This window comes from Sus scrofa, chromosome 14 (genome assembly GCF_000003025.6).
Source record: "Sus scrofa isolate TJ Tabasco breed Duroc chromosome 14, Sscrofa11.1, whole genome shotgun sequence".
NCBI classification, from domain to species: Eukaryota; Metazoa; Chordata; class Mammalia; order Artiodactyla; family Suidae; genus Sus; species Sus scrofa.
Genome location: NC_010456.5, coordinates 14262760 through 14289947, shown reverse-complemented (window position 1 = coordinate 14289947; position 27188 = coordinate 14262760). Strand labels below are relative to the sequence as shown.

General features: G+C 39.8%; 1 protein-coding gene and 1 long non-coding RNA gene across 2 annotated transcripts in view; both read left to right on the top strand.

Annotated features, from left to right (window-relative positions):
• XKR6 (XK related 6) overlaps positions 1–27188 on the top strand; it is a 293984-nt gene that overhangs the window by 91455 nt on the left and 175341 nt on the right.
• On the top strand, positions 1251–12477 carry LOC110256702. Its single transcript, XR_002338584.1, has 2 exons — positions 1251–5167; positions 7482–12477. It is a non-coding gene; the product is annotated as an uncharacterized LOC110256702 (long non-coding RNA).

The following is a 27188-nucleotide window of genomic DNA, read 5'->3' as shown; positions in this document are numbered from 1 at the left end:
CTCAGGAGTGAAAGTGTACTTTGCATGCCACAACACAGCACGCAGACTTAAAAACTTTAGAAGAAGCAAGTGGTGGTCACCTTCCAGAAGCACAGTGCCTGGAACCACATGGACACTTAACGTCAGGGCTGATAGCTGAGTGCTTCTGTGGTCCTTGAACAGTTCTCACTTTTATAGGGTAGCTCATGAGACCTGACTGAAGTCCATACGTTCCTTTCCATTTTGAGAAATGAATCCATAGTTTTGAAATGCTGAAATAACAAAGCATTCTTGAAAAGCATTTTAATTATAGAATAATTATTCATGTTAAAAAATTGTATACTCTAGAAGTTATAAAGTGATAAGCCAAAAGTCCTTCTTACATGTTTTGACAGTTTCTTGGGTAGCTTTTCATAATTTTCATGTTTTTCTTACTCATCCTCTTGTGTTGATTTTTGAAAATTATTTTTGAAATGAATGACATTATATATCTGTTCAGCGATGTCTTTTCACATTTAATAATATAGGTATTCCCTGCTTTTTGAAAGTTCGCTTTGTGTCACTTCATTTTTATCAAAGTCTTACTTTACTAACCAAAAGTATCTGGGAGAGGATTTTTACTTTTGCAAAAAAAGGGCAAAAAAGCTGAAATAGCGTTTAGTATCTGTTTTGTAGTGAGCTGTTACAGAGGCAGTGTGCATCCCGAGTGGTTAGAGGTTCCTTCCTGGGAACCCACTCGGCACCTCAATATCCAGCTGCCATACCTTTGAACTGTGTGAGCATCTGTGGTTAATCTCAATTTATTTCGTGCATTGTTAGCAAGATGTGTCCTAAGGTAATTGCTTCTTTGCTATAGGCTTATGAAAGTTTTATCGGAACACTCTACTTTCAGATTGTGGGTGAAGCCCATATATCCAGGACACTTTTCCACAGCATATGAGATGTAACCTAAAATTTTTTAACCACCTTCCTTTTGACAGACATTAGGATGGTTTTCCACATTTTCATTTTTTTGTCATTATAAATAGTCTCCCTGTACGAATATTTTAGCTTACATGCAAGAGGAAATCTAAAATATCTAGTCCTAGAAGTCAAGTTTGTGTGTCAAAAGCATGTGGGTTTCTAATTTTTTTTTTTTTTTTTTTGGTCTTTTCAGGGCCGCATGCGCGGCGTATGGAGGTTCCCAGGCTAGGGGTCTAATTGGAGCTGTAGCCACCGGCCTACGCCACAGCCACAGCAACGCCAGATCTGAGCCATGTCTACAACCTACACCAAAGCTCATGGCAACGCCAGATCCTTAACCTATTGAGCGAGGCCAGGGATTGAACCTGCAACCTCATAGTTCCTAGTCGGATTCGTTTCTGCTGCGCCACGACGGGAACTCTGGTTTCTACTTTTTTGAAGATATTGTCATAGTGCCTCAAAACTGTAGAACAGTGTACACCTCTCCCAATGGTATATTTGAGCACCCTATCCCTCATATTCTTAATAATCATTGTTCATCTGTATGTCATTTTAATTTGCATTTCTTAAATTTTGAGTGAATTTGAAGTTATTTTCATATGTTTTCAGGACATTTTATTTCTCAGTGAATTGTCCATAATCATTGCCCAATTTTCAGTGGGTTGTCTTAGCAATTTGTAGAAACTCTGGGCATATTAGTATTTGATGTAAATATTTGCCTCGGTTTATTTTTTATCTTTGGTTTGGTTATTGTCTTTTGTAAAATCAATTGTATCTTCTTTTTGACTTCTTGGTTTTATATCATAATTAAAGTTCTTCCTATGTTCATATGTTCAAAACTTAAGACTTTTTTTCCTTCAAATGTTTTTATAGTTTCATGTTTTAGCTTTAAGTATGGTATACCTAGAATTTATTTTGGCTTAAGGAATAAAGGTAAAGGTTCAGCTTTAAGTTTTCCAAATGGCTAGCAGTTGTCTCAACATCTTTTTGGAGCACTTTTCCTGCTTTGCATAAAATCCTTGAATTTGAAATTTTTTGACTGGTAAATGTATTACATTTATAGTATCATCTAAACTAAGGGACTGATTTCACAAGAACATATTTTACATTGGGTGTTCTTAAGAAAAGATAGGTATTGTTTTTAAAGAAATTTGATTTTATGATTGTTGAAATTTGTGATTAACTCGCTGGAATTTATTGATTGTATTAAATGGGAGACCTCAACATTACATTCTTGACAAATGCAGTTTTATGATTAGTATAGGTTAAGCCTGAGTATAAAGTTACTTGCTTTAGTAAGCTCTAAAACATGTCTTCTGAATATTAAAATCTCATTGCTGGGAGTTCCCGTCATGGCTCAGGGGTAATGAACCTGACAAGTATCCACGAGGCCACAGGTTCAATCCCTGGCCTTGCTCAGTGGGTTAAGGATCTGGCATTGCTGTCGCTATGGTGTAGGTTGCAGATGCAGCTCAGATCCTACATTGCTGTGGCTGTGGTGTAGGCCAGTAGCTACGGCTCCAATTAGACCCCTACCCTGAAAACTTTTATAATGCTGGGGGTGAGGCCTGAAAAAGACAGCAGACTAACAAAAAACCTCATTACTTTATCATTAAAGTCCTTGGCCAAAATGGAAGTAGTGAAAATCGTGAAAATTTGAAGAATAGCGTCAGTTTTGTTGTTGCATTCATTGGGTTGGATGGATTGGTTCAGGGGAAACGACGGAACTATAACCTGTGAAACAAAACATGTTGTGCCTGAAGCAAAAGGGGGAAATGGTGTTGTGAACATGACCATAAATGAGGATAAAAGTTACTTAAGAGAAAGATACTGAGTTTTGGAAAAAACTTCTCATTTTTTGCCCAAGAATGCTAGCAAATATGAGTTAAGAACTGTGGGCTAAATGATAGGTTTCCTTTGTTGAAGCACAAAGAGAAATTGGGGATTTAAAGATAAGTGAATATTAAGGCTCAAAGTAGAAAAAGTATATCTATCAATTATTTATTTTCTTTAAAACTTATTGCAGCTGAAAAAAATGGGGGTCTATGACATACATGATGAAGGAGGGAACATTGACTGCTTACTTATAAGACCAGAATATAGTTTTGCTTGATTAAGGTTGAAATGCATCAAAATATAAAACTTAAGGAATTATCTTATGAACATCAGTGGGAAATGAACTTCAGAGCTTATTGATTTTGTTTTTAATGGTTTCCACTTGAGGCAAACCATAGCCTAAACCTAGATATGTCTTCTTCTTTATTCTAAATATTTAAGTGTAAGTCACCATTTATTACTTTAAAGCTTGGTTCTGAGACCTAGAAACTTCAGGTCAGACCATTTAATCTTGTAAAAGTTGTCTAGATATTGAATGTAGTTGGACTTCACATGAAAACTTAAGAGAAGCTAACTCAGTCAGTCATGTTTAAGACAAACATATAGCTTAAATTGAATCATGTATATGTTTTGATGTTTTCTGTGTTGTACCATATTCCCATAAAATTAAAGAATTTCTGTGGTATAGATCAAGCAGAGAAATGCAAAACATCAAACAGTGTTAGTATAGGAGTTCCCATCATGGCTCAGCGGTTAACTAACCTGACTAACTAACCTGCAGGTTTGATCCCTGGCCTCGCTCAGTGGGTTAAGGATCCATTGTTGCCATGAGCTGTGGTGTAGGTCGAAGACACGATTGGATCCAGTGTTGCTGTGGTGTGGTGTAGGCTGTCAGCTACAGCTCTGATTGGACCCCTAGCCTGGGAACCTCCATATGCTTTGGGTGACACCCTAAAAAGACGACCCCCCCAAACAAAAGACCAGTGTTAGTACAGACTGTAGTGATAATTTATGTATTCCGTTTAATGGATGTATATGAATGGTGTAAAAAATTCAAAAGGTGTTTGCCTTCATTACACTATAGTTAGGGCCAACTCTTTGAGCCTGACTTGGGCAGCAGAATTTCTGAATTTTAAATTAAGGCTTCAATTGAATGTAAAGTACTCTCATATTAAGTGATTTTGAAGGCACTTGGCTGATTTAACCTTACAAAATAGTCTGAGACATTTATATTTGGGATTGAAACCACCAAAATCATGCTCCAAATGAAGGAGAATTAATTTTCAGGATTAATGTAGGATTTTGAAACAAGCTTCACACTTAAAAGAGACTAATAACTGGCTAGTGACTAGAGTTAGCTTGAGTGTGAGAGTTGGGCTTCTCAGTGGGTTTTTTTTTTTTTTTTTCCCTTTGTTATTATTCAAGTATAGTTGATCCACAATGTTTCTTCAAGTCCTGTTGTACAGTAAGGTCCCATTGCCCATCTATTCCAAATATAATAGTTTGCATCCAAAAACCCCCCAAAGTGCCAATCCATCTCACTTTGTTTCTAGTTCTGCAGTCTTATTCTGTTGTCACATGATACATTCTGCCTTCCTCCTCTGATGGAAGCACAGCAGTCCTTTTCTGGTCCCTTAGCATAATAGCCCAGACCTAAGACAAAAAGTTAAGAAATGCAAGGCTAGGACCCCACATGCTGAGGTTTGGAACTACTTTTCTTCATATTCAGCATTTAACTCCCAGTGCTTAGAAGCATTCAGTATTTGATGAATGAGTGAACTCTCTTTGATTTTAGCACAGGCTAATTTTCATGTCCTCCTAGCATTACTGTTGGAATGAGAAATTCTAATCTAAATACACAAAAATGTATTTCTTATAGGGCCAGACCATTGTTCTGGTTTAGCTTGCACTTTCCTTTCTTGCCTAGGTTATATGTGTAAAGGAGAGCTAAGTTGCTGTTTAACATCATTAGCTTCATTGTATTTAATTCTGTAAAAATAAATGTTTCATAATAATGACAGGAGATAAATACTACTCTGGCTTTGTAGAACCACCTTGGAATTAAATTGTTATTATTTTTTATACCTGGCAGCTGATGGGGTAAGAAGAACACCCTTTCATTCTAAATAGGGTTGTGATACTCTGGATGGAAATGAAATGTGTACATTTTCATTTTTCTTTGATTAAAAATGGCTTTTAATATTTTACATTTTAGTGTCATGTTAGAGATTTCATTCCATGACCATTTGTTCATTCACATGTATTTTTATTTTTAGCTCTAAGCGAAAGACATGAGGCCTAAGACTGAAATGAGGTTGTTTTGAGGCCATCTGATTTCTGGCTAGAAGGTGTGCGATCGCCTCGTCCTGAAACCACTGCAGACAGAATGGTAATGGCAAAGCCTGAGACAAAGAGAGGCCTTCATGTTTTTCCATGTCTGTTCTCCTACCCCAATTCCTTTCTTTTTAAGCTTAAATTTTTAAAGTTGTGAACAAAAGTTATTATACATGCTGACATATCCTAACTAAACTGGTTTAAGTGTTTAATAACAAAAAGATTAATTATATACATCTACATGTTAATTAACCTTTTGGAGTTGTTTAAACACACTTTTAAAAAATGAGCTCTTGTGAGCTACTAAGTACCAACCAAATATTTATTATATGAAAGCACCTGAGCTATTAGATACTTGCAGATTGAAATGATTTTTTTTTTCTTTGAAAACCAATACAGTTGGCTCTTAAAAGGGACTCCAGTCTTAATAAGTTTTTCAGACTAGAAAGTAGGGTTTCTTGCCACAACTTTCTTTTTTTTGTCATAAAGAATTTTGATGTTTTATGTATGTGTGTGTTTTTATTTTTTACTTTTTAAAATGTAAAGTGCCCATTAAGAATGTTAGCTGTATCCATTAACTCTGCTATAATTATTACATGTATTTTAGTTCAAAATATATTTTAAAGTTGAAGGTAATAACACTTTTTCATAGGGGCTCTTTTTATTAAGTTTATTTTGATGGACCATGTCCTATTAAATATGTTGATGTAGCAGTGTTTCTAAGACAATTACTAGACTTGATTCCCCATCCCACATCCTCCCAGAATAGAATTTCAATAGGTCCTTTGCTTAAGTTCAGGTTTTCTGCTAAGCTACTTTTTCAGATTAAGTAATTCTTCATATTATTCATTTCCTGTACTACATGTAACAGCATTAATGGCAAAAACACTATTACAAATTTACTTACATTTAGCCTAAATTATGCATCAGTTTGTTTAATTGATGAGATGCTGAGAAAATGAAATTATCATCATATTCCAGAAAGTAATGCAGAGGGAATATTCTAAGGAGCTGACAACATTAAGAATTATTTTTTTTAGGAGTTCCCGTCGTGGTGCAGCAGAAACGAACCCGACTAGGAACCATGAGATTGCGGGTTTGATCCCTGTCCTTGCTCAGTGGGTTAAGGATCTGGCATTGCCGTGAGCTGTGGTGTAGGTCGAAGACACGGCTCAGATCCTGTGTTGCTGTGGCTGTGGTGTAGGCTAGCAGCTGTAGCTTCGATTAGACCCCTAGCCTGGGAACCTCCATATGCCGGGCATGCGGCCCTGAAAAGACCAAAGAAAAAAAAATTTTTTTTTATAAAATCATGCTTATTTTCATGTTTTCTTCTAGAGGCTCAGTTGTAGTGTAGTTCTCACCTCTTTTTCTCTGCAAATAGTATTTTCTTACAAACAGTATTACAAATGATATTTTACCGACAGTATTTTCTCAGATGTTGAGAGTGACTTAAAACTTATAAAATATATTCTTTTATTCATATATGTGACTTTTTGTGAGTATAGACTTATATTCACATGCCATGTAAATCAGAAACTGTTTTGGTTGACCCAGAATGCAGTGATTTTTATATCTGTGATCTCAATTTATATTTAAATAATTCAGCATAGCCTTATCCTAAAGAAAAACAATGTACAACAGGTTGTTTCTTTGTTTTATCATATCTTCTGACATTTTTCTATTAAAATTAATTAAGTAGGCTGGTCTGAATAGCATGATTTTGAAGCCTATAGTAGAATTGTTCATTTAGTTCACTTTTGTTTATCACATTTTAATGAGATGAATTGATTATTTTTATTCTTAGGCATTCTCATGTATACATTTTCCCAAACAAAATTGCTTTTCTTTTTCAAATAAAGCCTGTATAGATTGACCCTCTTGAGGTTACAAGAACGTTGAAGGTTATCTTTCTTATTTCAAGTGCTAGTTAATGGGATAAAAGCTCAAAGACTTTAATTACTATTAATTGGCTGAAACATAGTTTCTAAAGGTATGAGTTATATTAGAATGAAATTAGTAATTTCATTTATATGTCTGAATGTCTGTCACCTTAATGGTAATTATAAAAAGAAAATAAAGATAAAACTAATACTACTTTAAAGCCTGAAATTATAAATGTGAAGGTATTTTGATCCAGTAAATATTAAATAGGTGATGTATATGAGTTTAATTTAATATTTATTTTGTTATAAAGAAACTGCCTTGTTTTTAAGCAAAACTTTAACATTAGACTTAGAAGTTTATAACTGTAAGATGAGAAAAAAACATTAAAATGTCATTTTGAAAACTGTAGAAGTAAATATTGACCTTTTCTAAGAAAGTCTTTTCCTTTTGACATTGTTTAATTTTTTTTCCTTTTTGTTTTTTAGGTTTGCAATTTTTTTTGGTGATGACATGTTCAGAATCTTGGATCCCTAAGTTGAAATATATTGGAAATACTTAGGAACTCTGGAAATTGTTGTTTTTGTATATCTAATGACTTTCTAGGTGAATCAATAGATTTAATAAAAAGTATATAAAAGAATAGGCATCATAACTTTGTATTTCTAAGTTGGCATGCGTGTCTCAAATTCTCAGCTATCAATATTACTGTCATACTCTGGTGACAGTTATCTTCTGAAGATTTGGGGGCTTTCATGGACCCCCTGTTTTCCCAGGCAATCTGTATAGTCCTCCCAAGCTGATTTGTGCAACTTCTTTTACTTTCTATCTGCCTTGGAGTGTAGCTCACTTAGATCAGAGATAATTCTTGAGCTGGAGGAGAGAGGATAAAATAATCATCAGGTGACAATCCTAAAGGTAGCAATTATAAAACTTCAACCTGGAAATGGCCTCAGCACGGTCTATGTTAGAATATGCAAATTCTACCCAATATATCCAAATACACTTGTGGCAGAATGCTGCCAAGTTTCGAACGGTATTTTAATATTGTGCTAATGAGGAAGGAAAGAAGCTGCTCATTTTTACCTCCTCCCTCTCTTGCTGTTGTTGAAGGAACTAATTAGGAAAGGAAAATGGCCAAGAGGAATTCCCGTTGTGGTGCAGCGGAAACGAATCTGACTAGGAACCATGAGGTTGCAGGTTCAATCCCTGGCCTTGCTCAGTGGGTTGAAGATCTGGCATTGCCATGAGCTGTGGTGTAGGTCACTGACGCAGCTCGGATCTGGTGTGGCTGTGGCACAGGCTGGCAGCTATAGCTCCGATTAGACTCCCAGCCTGGGAACCTCCATGTACTGTGGGTGTGGCCCTAAAAAGACAAAAGCAAAAAAAAAAAAAAAAATGCCAAGAGGCAGTGTGAATGAAAGCAGAAGGAACGGAACTTCCCAAGGAGTATCTACCTTTAGAAAATAGAAAGTTCCAGTATTCCATGTACACTGTTTTAAAGTGATAGGCTTCTTTCATGTGGACTCAGTCTATGAGCTAGGGCATTCTTGACCATAGTGGTGGGTGGGGAACCTATATTTGGTGGAGAGTCAGCCCTTGGGGGGCTTGTGCACCATTGTTGGTGGTTGTCTTCTTCTCTGGCCTCCTTCTGCTGGGATTCAGAGGTTGGAGGAACATTCAGGGGCGGATAGTTATTTTGATGGTCAAATATGATTGCCTCCCTATTTTTTTTGACCAAAAGTTGGGAAAGATTGATTTTTTTAAAGACCATATTCACAGAAACTTGAAAAAGGATTAAAGGGAAGGGATGAGGAGAATTCACAGAAAAAAAAGATTAAGTGGGAGCTCAGGATGTTAATTATCTGTTTATTGTGAGTTTTATTATTGATAGATTATCCAAAAATACAGAAATTGGTGTAATATAGAAATTTCCATAATATTTCTATTAGAAGGCTTTTTAGCAGCTAAGGGGACTATACTATAACTTCATCCTCTCCCCTTTGCTTTTCTTGGTTTAAGAAGAATTGGCTGATACATATTTAATAAATGGCACAATGAAAACATCAGATTTTTAAAAAATCAAGTTACGTTTTATTCTAAGTATGTGTTGCCTGTTGAGCTGCTTTCCCATTACAACTGGCTTTTAAAATCTCTCCTGTGATACGTTTGTCAATAGAGGTGTTTCCTCTTAGCCAATTGTAGCCACGGTATTAACTGGGCCCAAGCATTTGATATATCCCTAAGGAATTAGGCAGGAAAAAACCTGGTCCCTACTGGAATGAATATTTTAAAGACCTTCTTAGATTCTGAACTTTGCGAGTACAATGAAAGAGACCCAAGAGAGGAAAAATTTTTAGGGCCTGAGAATTAAAATGATGGTGGGGATAAGAAGGCTAAATTCTTATATAACTAACCTAAGGGAAGGGAATTAATTTCCTGGAGAGTACGAGGTAGTGCGTGAAATCCCTTGGATGGTAGGCATTCTGATATTAATTTGAATAGTTCACACTAGCATGCTGTAATATTTTAAGGATAGTGGCAGGTGATCTTGGGAAGTATCAGTGCATTTCCTAATAGTGAGTATGATTTTATTCTGGTAGGTTGTGAATGTCTATGCAGCTCAAAGATTAATTCAAAATAAATATCTTAAATATTAGAAAAAATACTATAAAAATGGGTTTTTCATCTCTGTACATGTTTAGAAATTAATATAGAATACTGAGTGTAGTAGAGAATTAATGGCATGAATATAATCAGTATTTAATGGTTGCTTTCTAGAAGCTTCTAAATAAAACCTAAAATTGTTTAGTGTTAACCTCAATTGTACTACAGCAGCATTCCTAGTGTGTGTGTCTCATGGGAAAATCCGTCCCTTCTTGGACCACTGCACTTCACAGCCTTGCACATCCCAGTGAGGATTCAGGAACTGGCTCAGTTACGAGGGTGATTAGACCTTTGGGTACATTCATTACACAGGGACACACAGAAAGTGAGCTTTGGATGATGGCTCTTGGTATTTTGGAAGTTTTAGACCCCGTTTGGAAAACCGGAAGAAAGCTATGGATCGTTTCCCCATTAGAACCACCATTTCTGAAGGTAGAGGGACAGCCTTTGGTTGTCAGGTCAGGAAGCCCTGATCTAAAAGATCATCACCTTCACTTTGCTTTTGACCTTGCTCCAGCTTTACTGTCGCTTTCTGTCAACAGCTCTCTGTCACCTTTGATTGGAGCACCAGATATTGAAGGGCACTTAGTGCCTTACTCAGGAACTGAATCCACAAGTCCAGAGCTTTGTGATGTCATGGAGCAGAGATTCTCTGCAAAGGGCCACCCCATGGGTGCTAGCGGTAAGCTAGGGCCTGAGGCATTAAGGTGTGGGCCAGTCCTCCCAGGGAGTACCTCCCTCTTGCTGGTTTAGGGGAATTTATTTCATAGTTAGCTGAATATTAATGTTTTGTTTTAAAAAATGAGTAATTCTAAAATTTTTGAATTATTATAAAGCTTCTCTACTTAAATGTGACTTTTTCTCATGTTTTAGGATATCAGATTCACAGCATGAAGTATATACTTCAAATTAACATAGTGACTGGAAATTTGGGATTCTGTTATTTTGTGACTCTAAAATTTGTAGCACGTTTTTAGGAAAATTGTCAAGATTCCCAAATATTTTGTTCTTTATTTCTTTGAAGTTTCCTGAGTGTATGGTTATTTCTGAATTTTATTAATCCATTTACAAACCTTAGAGAAAACTGCCTTCCGTTCATATTTGGACACAGGGGGATGCTTTATTTTATTAGAAATGTATTTGGACAAAAAAAATCCATTTGTGTGGCTCTCATCTCCATTTTGGAATCTCAGTTCACCTGCTTGGTATGGCATTCATTGGGACTTTTCTGCGAAATACAGCTTCACTAAGAAGGTCATCCTTGAAAAATCAAGAAATCTGAAGAAACTAATTTGGGGACCGAGTAGGAAGATGGAAGATCATCATCAGAGCACAGCACAGCACCCTCTGGAAACATCTTAGACTTAACTGCTTTTGTACGTGAAACATAATTTGAATGTCTTTGATGAATTGGACCTGTAGACAGATAAGATGTATCTTGAATGTAAGAAGAATACAACTCTAGCCTCTAAAATATTTCTATCTGTACAGTTGACTTTTGATTGCTCACACTGGCAGAGGAACCCTGGGTCATTCAGCCTGGCCATTAACAGGCTAGGCATCATGTATTCTGGATTCTGTTTTGGTATTCCTTTTGGAATAGAGCATTTGGACTTTTCCAGAGTGTGCCTCCCAGTTTTGCCTGCCCTGAGGGAGGAGCCTGAGTTGATGCCCAGATGCTTGTTCTCTGTCCTTCTGTCTTTTCTGAACTGTTGACCTAAGTGGGAGGAAAACATTGAGCATGTAGGATTCCAGAATTGATCAGAATTCTGCTAAACCTACCCCGCCTCTCCTTCCTGGGTAGTTGTATTCCATTTCCTTTTCAGTTCTTCTAAATTCCACCCAATTTTAGCCCCTTCATCTTAGGTAGGATAGAATATCACCCCACTGTCCAGGCCTCTTCCCTCTTGCCATGCTTTGTTCTGCCTGCCATGGGAGGTTTTCAGTTGCCTTACTGTGAAAGCGTCTCCTTGTGTCCTTGCATTTCCATCTCCCTCCTTGGATTTTCTTGTGGGGAAATAGATCTAGACTTAGCAATTGTGGCTATCTAAGGTTTGCCTATGAAAGTTGATCGCATTGTATTTTAAAATAAAGCTTTTTAGCAATGGCGTGGACAGGCATCTCTGTTGGATATCTGCTCTGTGCCAGGTGCTCAGCTGGGTGTGGCTGTCCACTCTCTCACTCCACCACCCAGCCCTCTTGAGGCCAGGAATGAATCTCATCATGCCTCAGGCATAGGAAGAATCAGAACTGACTTGTGTGTAAGCTTGCTAGTTCCTGGAGTCACGAGGTAATGAGATAGTTGAAGAGATCCCTCTGTTTTCACCAGGTGTTAGTAAAAATTGTTTGCAGAGAAAGTGATTATGGCAGTATGATTGTGAAAGCAAGAACTTTAAAAAAAATATGCCAGATTTTAGGTTAACCTACATGAACCCACATTGACTAAAAAGGTATGTCTTACTTTAAAAAATATACAAACTAACATAACCCTAGAAAATACCACCAAATTACCCTGATATTTTCCACAATGTGCTATTACTCTAAACATTTTTTACATGTAGTTTTCAGAAACACGTGTAAATGTGTTTTGTATAAAAGAGAATATACTGTGTATGATATTCTGACTTGCTTTAATAAAATTAAACTTAAGCGGTCTCGTTATTTAAAGCCTAATAGTTTGAAATTATTTTCTGAGTAAAGTTTTACAGCATATGATACTATTTTTCTTTTCATGGAATGTACAGATCTGCTTAGAAGCTGCTCATGTGTGTTTGTTTCCCACAGATTCCACTTACAATAAAAATATTATAAACAGGGTCCATGTCTCCAGTAAGAGTTTCCAAATTTTTGGCTGTTATTACCACGTGCTTGTGGTTGGGCTGGCTGGAAGTGCATATCAAGTTGTTCTGTGTATGTAGCAAATTTTGTCCAAATAAAGTAGCTTCATATGCTGAAGGGGCTTATAGTAATTATATTTTTGTTAAATAAAATACATGAGAGTTGGGAGTTCCCTGGTGATCTAGTGGTTAGGACTTAGCGCTTTCACCCCTGAGGCCTGCGTAGGTTCAATCTCTGGTCTGGGAACTGAGATTCCACATCAAGCCGCTGCATGCCATGGTCAAAATAATAATAATAGTAATAGCAATAATGCAAGTGAGAGTTAAAGGAAATGAACAAAAAAAGATCAGTAAATGTAATGGTCTAAATTAGTGATTTGCAACCTTTTCTTATCCAAGGTAACGGTGGTGGTGAGGCAGTAGGCATGGGGTGGAAGAGGGATATGTAGTTTGACAGAAAAGAAAGACCCCCATCTGGAATGGGCAGTGGTGGGGTCAGTGTGTAAGCTGTGCCCCAGGAACCTGGAAAGCAAGGTCAAGGATGCTTGGTGCTAGAAGTGTGTCCCTATAGTTCCTGAGTGACCAGGTGAAGAAAGGTGTTATCTGAGGCAAAATAGGAAAAAGAAAATAAGGACTTCAAAATAGTTTTTTCAGTTAAAAAAAGATTGTCCTTTAAACTTTCATGTCCTTTTCTCTAATGTAGGCCTCTATTTGGTAAAATGAAGAGCTTGCCGTTCCAAGTAAATTCTCTGAAGGTATTTTTAAAGTGTTGTATGGGTCTGTGAAAACAAAAGGCTGGGACCTGCTGTTTCTTGGAACTGTGCAATTAGCATCTTAGTTATGGGTTGTTTATCCCACGACCCATAACTCAAAGAACACTGATGAGGGGGCCAGAGAACAGATTGGGAAGGTTTAGGTAATTACTTCAGCATTGCTGTATGATGAGTCTCAAAAAGCCTTCTTATGGTTAGCAGTTAAAAGAATAGCTAGTATCCTATTTCAACCAGTGGTTTTCTGGAAATATCTGATTTCCAGTAGTTTTGTGTGCACAGTGAACTGATAGTGCAAAGATCTGCTACAACAGAAATTTTAAGGAAATCATTTATTATTAAGTTCAAGATTGACTTTATATGCCATAGTCTTGTGTGACTAGACTACTTTAGTTAATTAGCTTGAAAAGAACTGGACAAAAGAACCCCAAAGGAGGAGAAACTAAGGATGAATCCAGAATGTGTTTGGGCTGTATGGTGATCAGCTTCATCTTTCCCCAGAAGGTCATTTTTCAGAAAAAATGCTACATAATGCCAGATTTTATATCGCATCTATGTAATAGCCACTGAGCTAAGGGACATACATAGAAAACGTTGTCAAGGGGTGATTTCCCAGAAAGAGAATATACTGAGACTTCTGTTGGCAGCTTTACGAGGAAGATTGGTATCCTCCCTAAACAGGTACTTGTAGGCAAGTTCAGAGGAAGTTGATGGTCTCCAATCATGGTTTATAATATTCCAAAGTACCTCCCTTTATCTCTGGGGATGGATACTGCAAAATTCTCACTGAATTGCTCATTAGGGAAAGCTTGTTATATTCTACATTGTTTTCCTTAGAGACTTTTTCTTAGGAGACCCAACTTTGAAATATTAAACCCAGGGCTATGATTGGTGAGACAGACACCTGCTTTTTGAATTCACTGGGACTTGAAAGCAATAATGAAATTACTAAATAAAGTGAAATTAGTCTGAGGGATATCATGGACTTCATTTGCTGTATGTCACGTGTCATTTCCTGAGGGTGGAAAACAATCTGCAAGGGTTTCAAAGTTCTCACTACTGAAAGGCACTATTTCCCCCATTAAAATGTTGGAACAAATATTTTGAGCATTCTTAATTTCATAGGAGGCAAAGGATAACGGATTGAAATCATTTCACCTAAAATATGGCCCCAAGTTTTGGTAGACTTGCAACTTTCAATTTTGAAAAAGCACAAATTTCTTACTTTGGGCCTTTGATGACACAGTTATAAGTAGGGAATTTTTTTTCTCTATCTCAGGCTTGCTCCAAACCAAGTAACGTTTTTAGTCAATTAATATACCTTGGAAGCTTTCCCTTAGGAATTAGGATTTTCTTTCGCTCTTGAGTTGCTCTCAGAAGGCCAGTCCAGGCCCCATTTTGACCTTAGAAAACCACATCACAGAATTAGTTATGGAAATTTAAAAGCCCCATTTGCAGAACCTGCTAGGAAATATGAAAATATTCACGTCCATTGTAGGCTAGTTTTCCTACTTTAAGAAGGGAGGGATTATCCTTCCTAAGTACCAGGCTAAACGTTGGTCAATGGGTGGCTGGTGGATCTCTGTCTGGGCATCCCCTGGTTGTTGGGCCTAATTCAGGAAGATTCTCCCTGGTGTGGAGGCTGAGGGCCATATGAGTGGATTTTAGGAAATATGAGGCAGGTGTTGGAGTGTGGCTTTTCACATCTATCGGCATAAGCAATTCCTATTTGCTTGTTTTATAACATCTTTCCAGGAAATCATTGTAGCAAATTGTAATTCCTCCCTGTCTCTGGGTTTTTAAGATAATTCTGTTTAAATTGAAATTAAGAAGTAGAGTTAATTCAGTGGTTGCCATTTCCGCTAAAACATTGCCATCAGCTGCTGATCTAGAATTCCATCTTCCAAGTTCTAAATTCTATCCAAGAAAATGATAAATTTGGTCTGAGTGGAGCATAAAACCTATAATAGCCCTTTCTCTCATCTTTCCATTCTTAGTCTACTACCCCACTGATCTTTCTGGCTCCCTTTGGTAGTGAAGTTGATGACCACCTTAAGGATTTAAAATTTAGAGTGAGAATCAGAGGTGATAAAAGGGAAGTGGCAGAGGGATGGGTAAAAGTTGTTAAAGTGCAACAAACACTGCTAGGGTACGGTTATTTTCCCCGTGCTGGTTTATCTGTTTGGTTTTATGACTGAATGGATCAGAGCTGAGCACTGCACATTAAATTTGCCTCTTCAAGTCCTTCGTCTTCATCCTCCTCTTGTTGATGAAGACTCGAACCTCAGATGAAGTGTCTGAGCACTCGATTACCCTGGTGCCCAGGTGGGCATCGAGTTGCCAGTGGGAGAAGTTCTGTCTCATCCTTAGCCCAGTGAGTGAAAAGACCTCATTTCTCAACAATTGGAAGTTTTCACTTGCCAGTCTTGCTTCCTGTTTCTCCCTACCTTTTTCAGTATTAGAGCCTCCAGCAAAATTATTTCCTCAAAAAGCTATTCTGTAGAGTATCTTGAGAAGCACGGTACAGTTGGACATGACACTTGAGTAAATTATTCATTCCTGCAACATACTGATGGCCACTTTCCAGGTGCTGTTCTGGGCTCTTGGGAAACAGAACACACAAAGTGTGGAGTTGACATCCTGGCAGAGGTAAACAGACACAAGTCAATTATCATTCTGTGGAATAAAAGAAAAGACCAACAATGTGCTTAGAACCCTGGTGAGGGATGGAGGAGTGGGTGTTGGTTTTTAAATAGGGAGATCAGGGAGTTCCCATTGTGGCACAGTGGTTAACAAATCCGACTAGGAACCATGAGGTTGCGGGTTCGATCCCTGCCCTTGCTCAGTGGGCGTTGCCGTGAGCTGTGGTGTAGGTTGCAGACGCGGCTCGGATCCTGCGTTGCTGTGGCTCTGGTGTAGGCCGGGGGGCTACAGCTCCGATTCGACCCCTAGCCTGGGAACCTCCATATGCTGCGGGAGCGGCCCAAGAAATAGCAAAAAGACAAAAAAATAAAATAAATAAATAAATAGGGAGATCAGAGGAGACCTCCCTGGAGAGTGATTTGAGAAAGACAATGTTGGTAGAAATTGGAGCTGAGCAACGGGTTTATCTTAAGAAAGAGAGGAAATATTGAAAAATCTCCAACAATTGTATATGGCTTTTCTGCATCTTAAGAGCAGTTGTGCATATTTTTTATTTCTGCCACTGTCATTCCTCCTGCCTAGAATTTTCTTTCCCAAGGTCCACCCAGATGGCAACCCCATGACACCATTTGTCATATAGGCACAGTCACAACAAGCTGGACTGTGTGGAAGAATCTGACAGAGTGCCAGAGGGCCTCCTAATGAAGCATGGGCTTTTAGAGTGGGTACCAAGGGACACATACTTTCTAAAGGGTTTAGGAGGACAGGCCAGGTTGATCAAGGTCAAACTTAATGGTGGTGAAAGTGGGACATCATGGAGGACCCCAAATGCCATGCTAAGGAGCAGGGGTTCATTTCTACAGGCACCAGGGGACAACTGCCGTCCTCTGGGGCTTCTCCTATGTAGGAGTTTCCACTGAGTACAGCAAAGATTGGCTCTTGCGGGCTCTCAGTTTGGCAGGTGAGGAATGGAAGAAAAGGTAGTAATAGTTTCCTCTCTTCTATCTCTCAATACATGGGTTTCCAAAAGGCTATAACTTTTTTTTCTTATAAAAAGAATATGATTTGTAAAAATTTCAAGTGACACAGAAAAATAAAAAGCAGAGTTCTCTATCTCACTACTATTAATATTCTGATCACCGTCAGTTTAGATCACGGTCAGTTGTTTCAAGAGCATCAGTACCCAGAGCTAATAGCATCCTTTGCAACTGGCTGTTCCATGCGGTTGTAACCTACTCTCTATTGCTGGAAATTGAGTGGTTTACAGTTTCATTACTCAGGTTCCTTTCAGTTTTCACTCTTTTATATTCAGTTTCAATGAATATCCTTCTGTATAATACCTGCACTTACCCAATCATCTTGCTGTAAATTATGGACAATTCCCCAAATTGAGATGCTCATAACTGAGATACAGGATTAAGGATTTAGTACTTCAAGACGTTACCTTGGAGCAGTGTGCGCTCATGTGCATTCTGCGTCTGTGCACGTGCGTGCGCACGTACGGCTGTGCGTGGGCATGTGTATGTGCATGTGTGCGCATGCCTGTGCGTCTGCGCGCGTGCGTGCGCTTTCTCGTACACCTGGGCGACGCCTCGTCTCTTCAGGCCAGCGTGACGACAGCGGCAGGTGGGTTGAAGGTGATAGTCTCTGCTTCGGGCTGTGAAGGAACAGGGTCTCCTGTCTCCTCTGGTGGGAGCACCTGTTGTTGGGGAGGCGTGTCTGCAGCCGCTTTCAGAGCACTGACCGCGAGGCCAAGGCCCGTGGGAGACTTTGGGATGTCAGGTGGTTACCCAGTGTCATAGCCATGCGCAGAACACAACTTTCTAGCTTCCTCCAGTGAACCTGCTTTGATTCCAAGGTTTACTGTACTCATTAGGCAGATAAAATAGACAGCAGGTTTTAAGTTAAACACCATACAGCAAAACCGTGATTTTTTTTTTTTTTTTTTTTTTTTTTTTTTGGTCACGCTGGGGGCATGTTGAAATTCTCTGACCAGGGATCCAACCCATGGCAGAGCTGCATCCTGTGCCATAGTTGCCAGATCCTTAACACGCTGTGCCACAGAACTTCTCCATCTGTTTCTAAATGTCTAAATAGATATTCTAAATGATCTATTTCTAAATCTTTATGAGGGTTAGATGTGTTATTCATTTTAGTTCTTTCAGTGAAGTGCACTTTTTTTGCTGGAATTGGATTACTCTGATGGTATCCACACCACCCTCCCCAGCCACTTTTCCTCCTCAGGGTCTCTAGATTTCTCAGTGAAGCTGTGGTGCACTAAACACAATGAGTAGAACTCAAGTGGTCCAGGATTCAGTGTCTGGTTATGTGGAAGGCTTAGCTTAGATTAAAGTCATAAAATCTATTACCTCTTCTTAAAAATGAGTGTAACTTAAAAAATTGTGGCTACGTCACCTCTTGCACTTGTCAGCCAGCCCCGTTAGTGAGTCCCACTCCTTTCTGTCTCAGAGCCTTTGCACTTTATGTTCCTTTTGCCCGCAGTGCTCCCCCAGGAGCTCACAGGGCTCATTAGCTTGCTTCACATAGCTCTCTGTATCCTGTCTTCTCCTCAGAGAGGCCCCCTCTGACCCGCCAATCCAGAGCAGCATCTCTTGTATTATCTCCCTTATTTCCTCATAGCAACTGTCACAACTTGACATTAAAGATTTATCTCCTTCAGTGCTCGCTTGGACAGCATATGGACTAAAATTGGAACGATACAGAGAAGATTGGCATGGCCCCTCTGCAAGGATAACACACAAGTTTGTGAAGCATTCTACTCCTTTTAGAATGGATAAATAATAAGGTCCTACTGAACAGCACAGGGAACTATATCCAATCTCCTGGGATAGACCATGATGAAAAATAATATAAAAAAGAATAGAATGTACACATACACACACACACGTCACTTTACTGTACAGCAGAAATTGGGACAACATTGTAAATCAACTATATTTTAAATTTAAAAAAAGATTTATCGCCTCCACTAAAATGTAAGCTCAGAGAGGGCAACGTCTTTGTTTTTGTTTCTGGATATTTCTTCCAAACCTAGAACAATACCTGACATATATTAGAAACCCAGTAAATACTGAATATTTGAATGAGTGAATAAATGAATGCCCCACTGCTCCCACCTAGGGAGTTGTGAAGAAACTTGGAGCTCTTACAGAATCTGGAAGAAGAGTTCCCGTAGTGGCACAGCTGGTTAAGAACCTGACTAGTATCCATGAGGATGGGGGTTCCATCCCTGGCCTTGCTCAGTTCGTTAAAGGATCCCAAGTTGCCATCAGCTGTGGTGTAAATTGCAGATGTGGCTTGGATCTGGCGTTGTTGTGGCTGTGGCGTAGGCCAGCAGCTGCAGCTCCAGCCCAGAAACTTCTATATGCCGCACCTGTGGCTGTTTAAAAAAGATGAACAAACAAAAACCCAAAAAGGACTCTGGAAGAAGGCAAAAGACATAAAACAACAGCAACTGTCTTAAGAGGAGCTGACCCCAAGGCCAGGTCTCCAGGCAGGGCCACCCTGTCTAGCAAGTCATTCCTGCCTCCAGCTCCACTGCCTGAATGCTCCCCTGCAGCCACTTCGCTAACATTCCCCCAGTTGGATGGTGACTGTGCTAAAATAAGTGTTAGCTCTAGAAAATATTTTAGTGGCTTAATCCCTTTTGTAGATACTTCTTGAACAGCAGCTATGGTGCCAGGCTTTGTGCTAGAGGCCTGGGTTACAGAAGTCAACTGGATAGACTCACTGAGCCTGCCCATTTCCAGAGTGTGAGTTTGGTTGGACAAGATTACCCTCCTGCCCTCCCCCTGCTCAGAGAGGAGATCTGAGGGCAGGGAGGCTTGTTCAGTGGGAGGAGAGCTGTAGTGTGGAGCCAGGTGTGCATGTCGAGGTGGTGGCTGAAAGTGTAGTGTGTGGTCCCTGGGCAGGAGGAGGGCACAAGTGGGAGAAAGATACCATGTCCACCTCAGACTTTGCTTTGCCCCCCACCCTTGGGGGCTCAGGGAAAAGGGAGGGAACTCTTGTTTTCTCCTACGAAGTTTTTAAAACTACCACTTTGTACCTTAGACTTCCGTAGACTAAATTCAGAAGCTGATAACAATGTTAAGTATTTCTATGGGTGACTATTTCAGAAAGTTGCTAGGCCAGAAAGTCTACTTTAAAATGACTTTTGAAACACAATGAATTTGTCTTTCTCCTCTGACTTAAGATTCAAAAGACGCAAAGAACAAAGAAGGCTATTCCTCCAACAATGGAAATAGACTGAAATGTAAGGGTACAGGCTTTCTAAGTGATTTTTCTCACTTATGTAAGCATAAATAAATAATCAATTCTTCAACTATTCTGAAAGAGGTATCTTGAATTTTTCTGTAAAGACTCTAACTGAAAAGGAACACAGTGCAAACATGCTTGAGCAAGTAATCCAAGCTATAACTCAGAGATTTGGAGACAGAATTTCTGTTCTCTAGTTATGAAATTACTGAAATACTCTCCTCCTGTATTTAGACATTGGAACCTATAATATTTAAGGGTGAGATGTGCACATAGCATCAGAAAAACCAAAGATTGGGGAAAATAGGACCTTGTGTTCGTCCTGTTCACGGGGCTCTCTAGCTTACACGCAAGTTCTCATAAATAGTGCCCCCCCACTCAGTCCTTCTCAGTGTGTGTGCATGTGTGTGTGCATGTGTGTGTGCATGCATGCACCTAGTTCAGTTGCAGATTCGGATTCACTGTTTCTGGAGTGGGACTTGGGAGTTTGCTTTTCTAACAGCTTGTTGGTGAAGCCAGTCTGATCGGTCTGCAGATCACACAGAATAGCCAGCCAGGCTCTTGTTTACCAAGAACTTTCACATGCATTTTTGTAACTACCCTGTGAGTTGAGCAGTGCTGATGTTACCTCCTTTTACACATAATAAGGTAGGTTACAAGAGGTAGAGTGTTGAGACTTATGCTAGAACCCAAGTTTTATAACTCCTCATGGAGTCTTTTATGCTAGTTCTAATGTAGTTGTTGCATCGTGAATAGAGGACAGGGGAGGTGGCACTAAAATGCTGGGTTTTTTTTTGAAACTCAGGAGAAAAAATACACACCTACTTTTACTGGGGTGACGGTTTCTCGTGATGTCTCCTGTGGTGCCGATGGCCTAAGGGGGTCTGAGGGAAGACTTACCATTTGTAGGCAACAAGAAGACACAGCAGATGGCAAGCGGCCTGCTGGTGACAAACTTAACTGTGCTCAGGAAATTCGGATTTAACTTGACTGGAGGCCGCCTTCCACCTTCCAGATGGAAGTAAAGAGCTCAGTGGCATTGATTCATGGGCAGCATACCTGTGCGATGGTACTGAGATATGCAAATCCTATGCTAGTGGCCTAAATTTCACTCAAGATTTGCCAACTGGAAATGCAGTGTCTGTATCCCAATTCTTAAGGGAACTTTCAGTGAGGTCTTGAGTATGCTTATTCTTCATATGGATTATGCTGAGAAATCTCTCAATATTGTCAAACAGAGAAAGATATGAGCGTGGAAAACCAGTGTGGACTTGGTGAGCCTTGGGCCTCAGGCCCCAGCTGGGGAGAGGAGGCTGGCTGGCCCTGGGTCCATGAGATCTGAGGCAGTGAATCTCATAGAGCCTTTTACTTTCACAATGACTTTTTTCCAGAAACAGCCTGCCTAATTATTGGTGTTGGTCCATCTTCTTTCCTCTTCCAAACAGTCTCAGTCATTTGATGCCGAATAATCAGTGGTACATAGAAAGGTCTGATTCATTTGGTTTCTTATTCAGCTCAAAATTACGAATGCCTTTTTTTTTCTTTTTTTTTTTTTTCCTTTCTTCTTAGGGCTGCACACACAGCATATGGAAGTTCCTGGGTAGAGGTCAAATTGGAGCTGCAGCCATCAGCCTACACCACAACCACAACAACGCAGGTTGGGAGCCACATCTGCAACCTACACCACAGCTCACGGCAGCACCAAATCCTTAACCTACTGAGCAAGGCCAGGGATCGAACCTACATCTTCATGGATCCTAGTCAAGTTCGTTAGCACTAAGCCACAACGGGAACTTCCTGCAGTGTTCTAATTGTGTCTTGTTCTAAACCTAATAATACATGTTCACTGCAAAAATTTTGGAGATGAAAGGAATGCACAAAGAAAAAAATCACTGTACTCTTACCACTCAGTGATAACTATGGTTATCATTTTGGTACCATTCATGTGCATATTTTAACAAATTGTGATGATGACACTATTAATGATTTTCTTTTACTATTAAAGTTTTGTAGCCTTTGCTTTCACGTAAGAATATTAGAATGACTTTTTTCTAAAATTTTGAAATATTTAAGAGGGGTTTGGAGGACTAGTTGGTCCATCAGTATGTATCCAGTTGTCCCTTATTGATGCACATTTAGTTTGTTTCCTGTGATTTAATGTTATGCAGCAAGGGAGAATCCTTGTACTGAATCTTTGTGCACCTCTCTGATTATTCCCTTAGGGTAAATACTGAGAAATGGAATTACCAATTCAAAAGATATTTAAAATACTTGTTGGATGAATGATGCCTTTTGATAAATATTAACAAAGCACGTTCCAGAATGGTTTCCAATACATATGCTTAACTAACATTCACTCTGGCTCTTTGGGGGCATTGTTTTTAAACTTTACCTTTTTGGCAGTTTAAAAAGATATCCCGGAGTTCCTGTCGTGGCTCAGTGGAAACGGATCTGACTAGCATTCATGAGGATGCAGGTTCGATCCCTGGCCTCGCTCAGTGGGTTAAGGATCCGGTGTTGCTGTGAGCTGTGGTGTAGGCCCAAAGCTACAGCTCTGATTCGACCCCTAGCCTGAGAACCTCCATATGCGGAGGGGCGGCCTTAAAAAAAAGACCAAAAAAAAAGATATCCCTTTATTTTAATTTGCATGTGTTTGATTTTCAGTGAGACTGAATTTCTTACATTTTTTTTTTTCTTTTGTGAAATGCCTCTCAGGTCCTTGACTCATTTTTCTCTTGAAGTTTTGTTTGGTCTTTTTTTTTTTTTTTTTTTAATGATCCCTGAAAACTCTAAGTTATTAGCCTTTGTCACTTGCACACAAATTTTCCCTCGCTTGTTATTTAACTTCGTTTATAGTATGTTTTGACATTCAGAATGTTTTACACTTTTACTTGGTCAAATTTTTCAGTCTTTTATTTTATGCCTTCTTCCATGTTTAAACAAAATGTCTTCACAGCTCTGAAAGAAAATGATTGAAGTTAGTTTTAATTGTAGACTTAATTGGAAGACAGTGGAATTAGAAACTGGCAGCAAGCATTTTGGGGAAAGTACAACCACTAATTAAGTGTGAGCTAGTCTTCCCCATATGTGTGCATCAGAACCACCGTTAGGGCTTTGAAAAATTTGCCAGTTCTTCAGTCACTCCCCAGAAATGCTGAATCTGAAGCTTAAAAAAAAAGGTGCCTTACCCAAGTCTACAGATTTAGGAACAGAGCCAAGTTGCACGTGATTTTTTTCTTTTCCACCTGCTTTGAGCAGTAAATTTTATTAGTGTGGTGGGTGTGTTTTGTCTTACTCTTTACTGTCTGTTGACTCTGACAGGAGATCAGAGTGCTTTCATGACGAAGGGGATTCAGAGCAGAGTGCTGGGGAGCCCTCACCACATTACATGGTTCCCAGAAATGCCAATCTCCCAAGTCCGCACTGAGCAGATGTGCATGTGATTCTGGTCCAGCTCGTGGCTGACCCGCATGCTTGCCTTGGTATCACTACACTTTGGCAAGTGGACTTTTTTTTAATTGGAAGAGATAATATAATCTATTTGAAGAATATCTAGAATATATTAGAAGAGACAATGTATGTGCAAATAATGAAGGTAATACCTCACATTTGTATGTTTCTTTTATATATGATAGTGCTCATTTGAAATGAGGTGTAGGTCTTACAGATGAGTGTTTGCAACTTGGGAAAAAAAAGTCAAACCAAAAATGTTTTATATCTCTGATCAAGTTTAAGTATACTTCTGGGAGTTCCTGTTTTGATACAGCAGAAATGAACCTGACTAGTATCCATGAGGATGTAGGTTTGATCCCTGGCCTGGCTCAGTGGGTTAAGGATCTTGCATTGCCATGAGCTGTGGTGCAAGTCACATTCCTGTGGCTGTGGCGTAGGCCAGCAGCTATGGCTCTGATTCAACCCCTAGCCGGGGAATTTCCATATGCCACAGGTACACCCTAAAAAGGAAGAAGAAGGAAAAAAAAAAGTACACTCATCTTTCTATAGCCTGGAATTGTCTCATTAAGAGGTTTTATAAGGAATTTGCCTACAAATCAACCTCTGTTTTTTCAGTGTCCACCCCAGAAATAGCATCCTGCATTTTAAGGAGCAGCCAGTCTGCTCTCCGGAGGTGTGTGGAAGGTGCAGTCTGGCCTGGGCTTTGGGCCAGGAACGTAGCATCTCAGAGCCTTGGAAATGATAGTGAAGCCACTGTGTTACGGGGCTGTGAGGAGGATTAAGCGTGGTGATCTAAGTCCAGTGTCTAGCAGCTGGCAGCTACCCCATTAAAGTTGGTGGCATCATCCCCCACTGTGTTCACTGCTCTGGATGATTTGAAGGTGGATATTTGGGGGCTAGGGGCAGGAGGCGGAGGGTCCCAAGGAGCAGCCCCTTTCTGTGTTTGAGTTTTCCCTGATGAGTGTGAGAGAGAAATTATATATGCTCCCCCAAAAATAGATAATATAAAAACACCGAAACACAAAGTGCTAAATTTTTTGTTACAGATAATACACTTACTATTTTTAAGAAATCACAAAAGGGAGAGACAGTGGCCTCAAGTATACAGTTTTTAATATCAGTTTCATGTATAAAATACTCAAACCAGATTTGAATGCATCTTAGGTAATTACCAGAATCAGAAGGAAGGATCATGTTGCTAAAAACCTCTATCCTAACCAAGAGGCCGAGCACATATGAGGGGATTAAGTGCTCGCAGGTGAGACCCAGTCCATGGTGGATCTCAGGGACCAGGGAGGCCATAGTTTTTCCTTCATGGCATCCTTGTGTTGTGCTGGAGGCTATGACTGGAGATAAACGGTGGATGAGACGCTCGGGTGGGGACCGTGCAGCACCTTGGCTGCCATGGGCATCCCAGCCAGTCAGGCAGCCTGGCCAGGTCTTCTCCGCTGTGAGCCTCAATGCCAGCTGCACAGGGTGTCCTCACCTGTGCTGCCTACCATAACACAAGGGGACCTAATAGCTGATTTGCGTGGTCTGTAGGCCCCTTTCAGCCCTGACGTTTCATGATGAAAAGCCAATTTATTGATGATTGTGGGCCAGGAGAATTGAAAGAGGTTGAAAGGGATCCTGAGTTCTTTTCTGGCTGAGGTTCCTCCAGAAGTAGAGCAAAATGAATTTCTTGATCACCATCCAAGAGGAAGAGTTTATCTTCAGACCTCTTTCCAGTCTTCTTACTCATCTTTACAGGGCAGGACCTTTGCCAGCTCATGGCAAACTTATAAACTAAGCAGTTTCTCCTTTTATGACCCAGGATGTCTCCGTGCCCAGCACAGTGTCCTTCATATCGTGACTTCCGGGGGGTACAGATCCTTACAGTCAGGGTCCCCACTTAGCCACCCAAGACTTAGAGGGGGTCTCTAGGTCAAAGCGTTCCATGTTCACAGTCCACAGTGGTGTTTGCACAAGTATTACTTTCCATTTTGTTCACAGACTTAACTAGTATCTTTGTGAGCAATGCCTGGTGCTGGGCTCTTGGGCAGTATTTTTCAGACTTCAGGTCACTCCCCAATAGTAGGCTTTGACCTCAGTTTAATTGGCTACAACCAGAATTCTAAAAATAAAATAAATAGAATAAAATAGAAAATATCAAAGCACCTCACATACTGTAAGGAAGTATTATTTAATAATAGTAAATGGTTTCAGTTTTATGTGTGTAGGGGTGTGTGTGTGTGTGTGTGTGTGTGTGTGACTATAATGAGTTTCAGGTGGAAAATGTTTTTCTCACTCTGCACTGTAGTCAGAAAAGCTTATAAAACAATGCTGTGTGGCCTCGTAATCCCTTATCTGCAACTCCACATTCCAGAATATGAAAGTGTTTCCTTAAGTTTGGCATAAGTTAATTTGGCAGCAAAACATGACCTAAAATGATTTAAGGGTATTTATAGTCTTTCTTTATCCCACTTACTGTGAATATTTGTACACTTAACTGCAGAATGGAGTTCTACTTTTGACCCCATTGGGCTTTTTGCACTTAATTACTTTCCTAAGAGCCAAAAAATTCTGACCATAGGGATTGTGGGCCTGTATAACGGATAGAACAGTTTCCATTCATTCAGCAAACACCTAGCGAAAACTTACTGTGACCTTGGCGTTGCGCTGGCTGTCAGGTGTGGAAGGGAGAAAGGTTGGTGTGAGAGGAGTTCCTGGGGAATTTCACAACCCCATGGGTGGAATAGATTTGGGGCCCCCAAAGCTGGCCTTGAGCACTGTCCTTCCATGTCCTTTCTCTCTGTTTGTTCATCTGGACCCTCAGCAACAGGCGTTTTTCTGCAGAAGGCTTCTCAGTCTCTTACCCCACATTTCCAACACGAGTTGACGCCAGCACTTCAGTCCAGCAGGTTAACAGTCAGGCTGCAAACTCCTTCCTCCTGCATTTCTGTATCCTTAGAGGGGCCTCTGTCTCCCTCACCTGGACACAGCCTTGTCCTTGACCCTGTTATGCATTGATCAGTTTCTGTTGATTTTTTCTGTCTATAGCCCCTGTCTCCTTTCTCTTCCATCCATTCCTAGCACCATCTGCTGCTACTGGTGCTAATTATTACTTATCACCTGATCTAGAATTGTCTAGAAGAGTAGCTGGGGGAAGCAAGTGTCTCGGGGTCATAATGACCGGGGCTCAAGTTGTACTCCTTCCCCATTCTGGCTGAGGGGCCTCAGGCAGGTCACACAGGATCGGTTTTCTCACTTATAAAATGGAGTTGATGATAGAGATGTCATGAGTTGTAGTTAGGAATAAAAACATACACACCAAAAACAATATTGAAAGATAAGCCACAGACTGTGTGCAGAATCTGTGGGGCATGTAACTAACAAAGGGTTAGTTTTCAGCATTTATCAAGAACCTCCTTCAAACCAACAAGGGAAAAAAGACCCAGGTTTTAAAAGTGGGCAAAAGATATGAACAAGCAGTGTCTAAGGAGGAAATCCAAAGACCAATCAATACATGAAAAGATGTTTGATCTCAGTAGTAGTCCAGGAAATACAGATC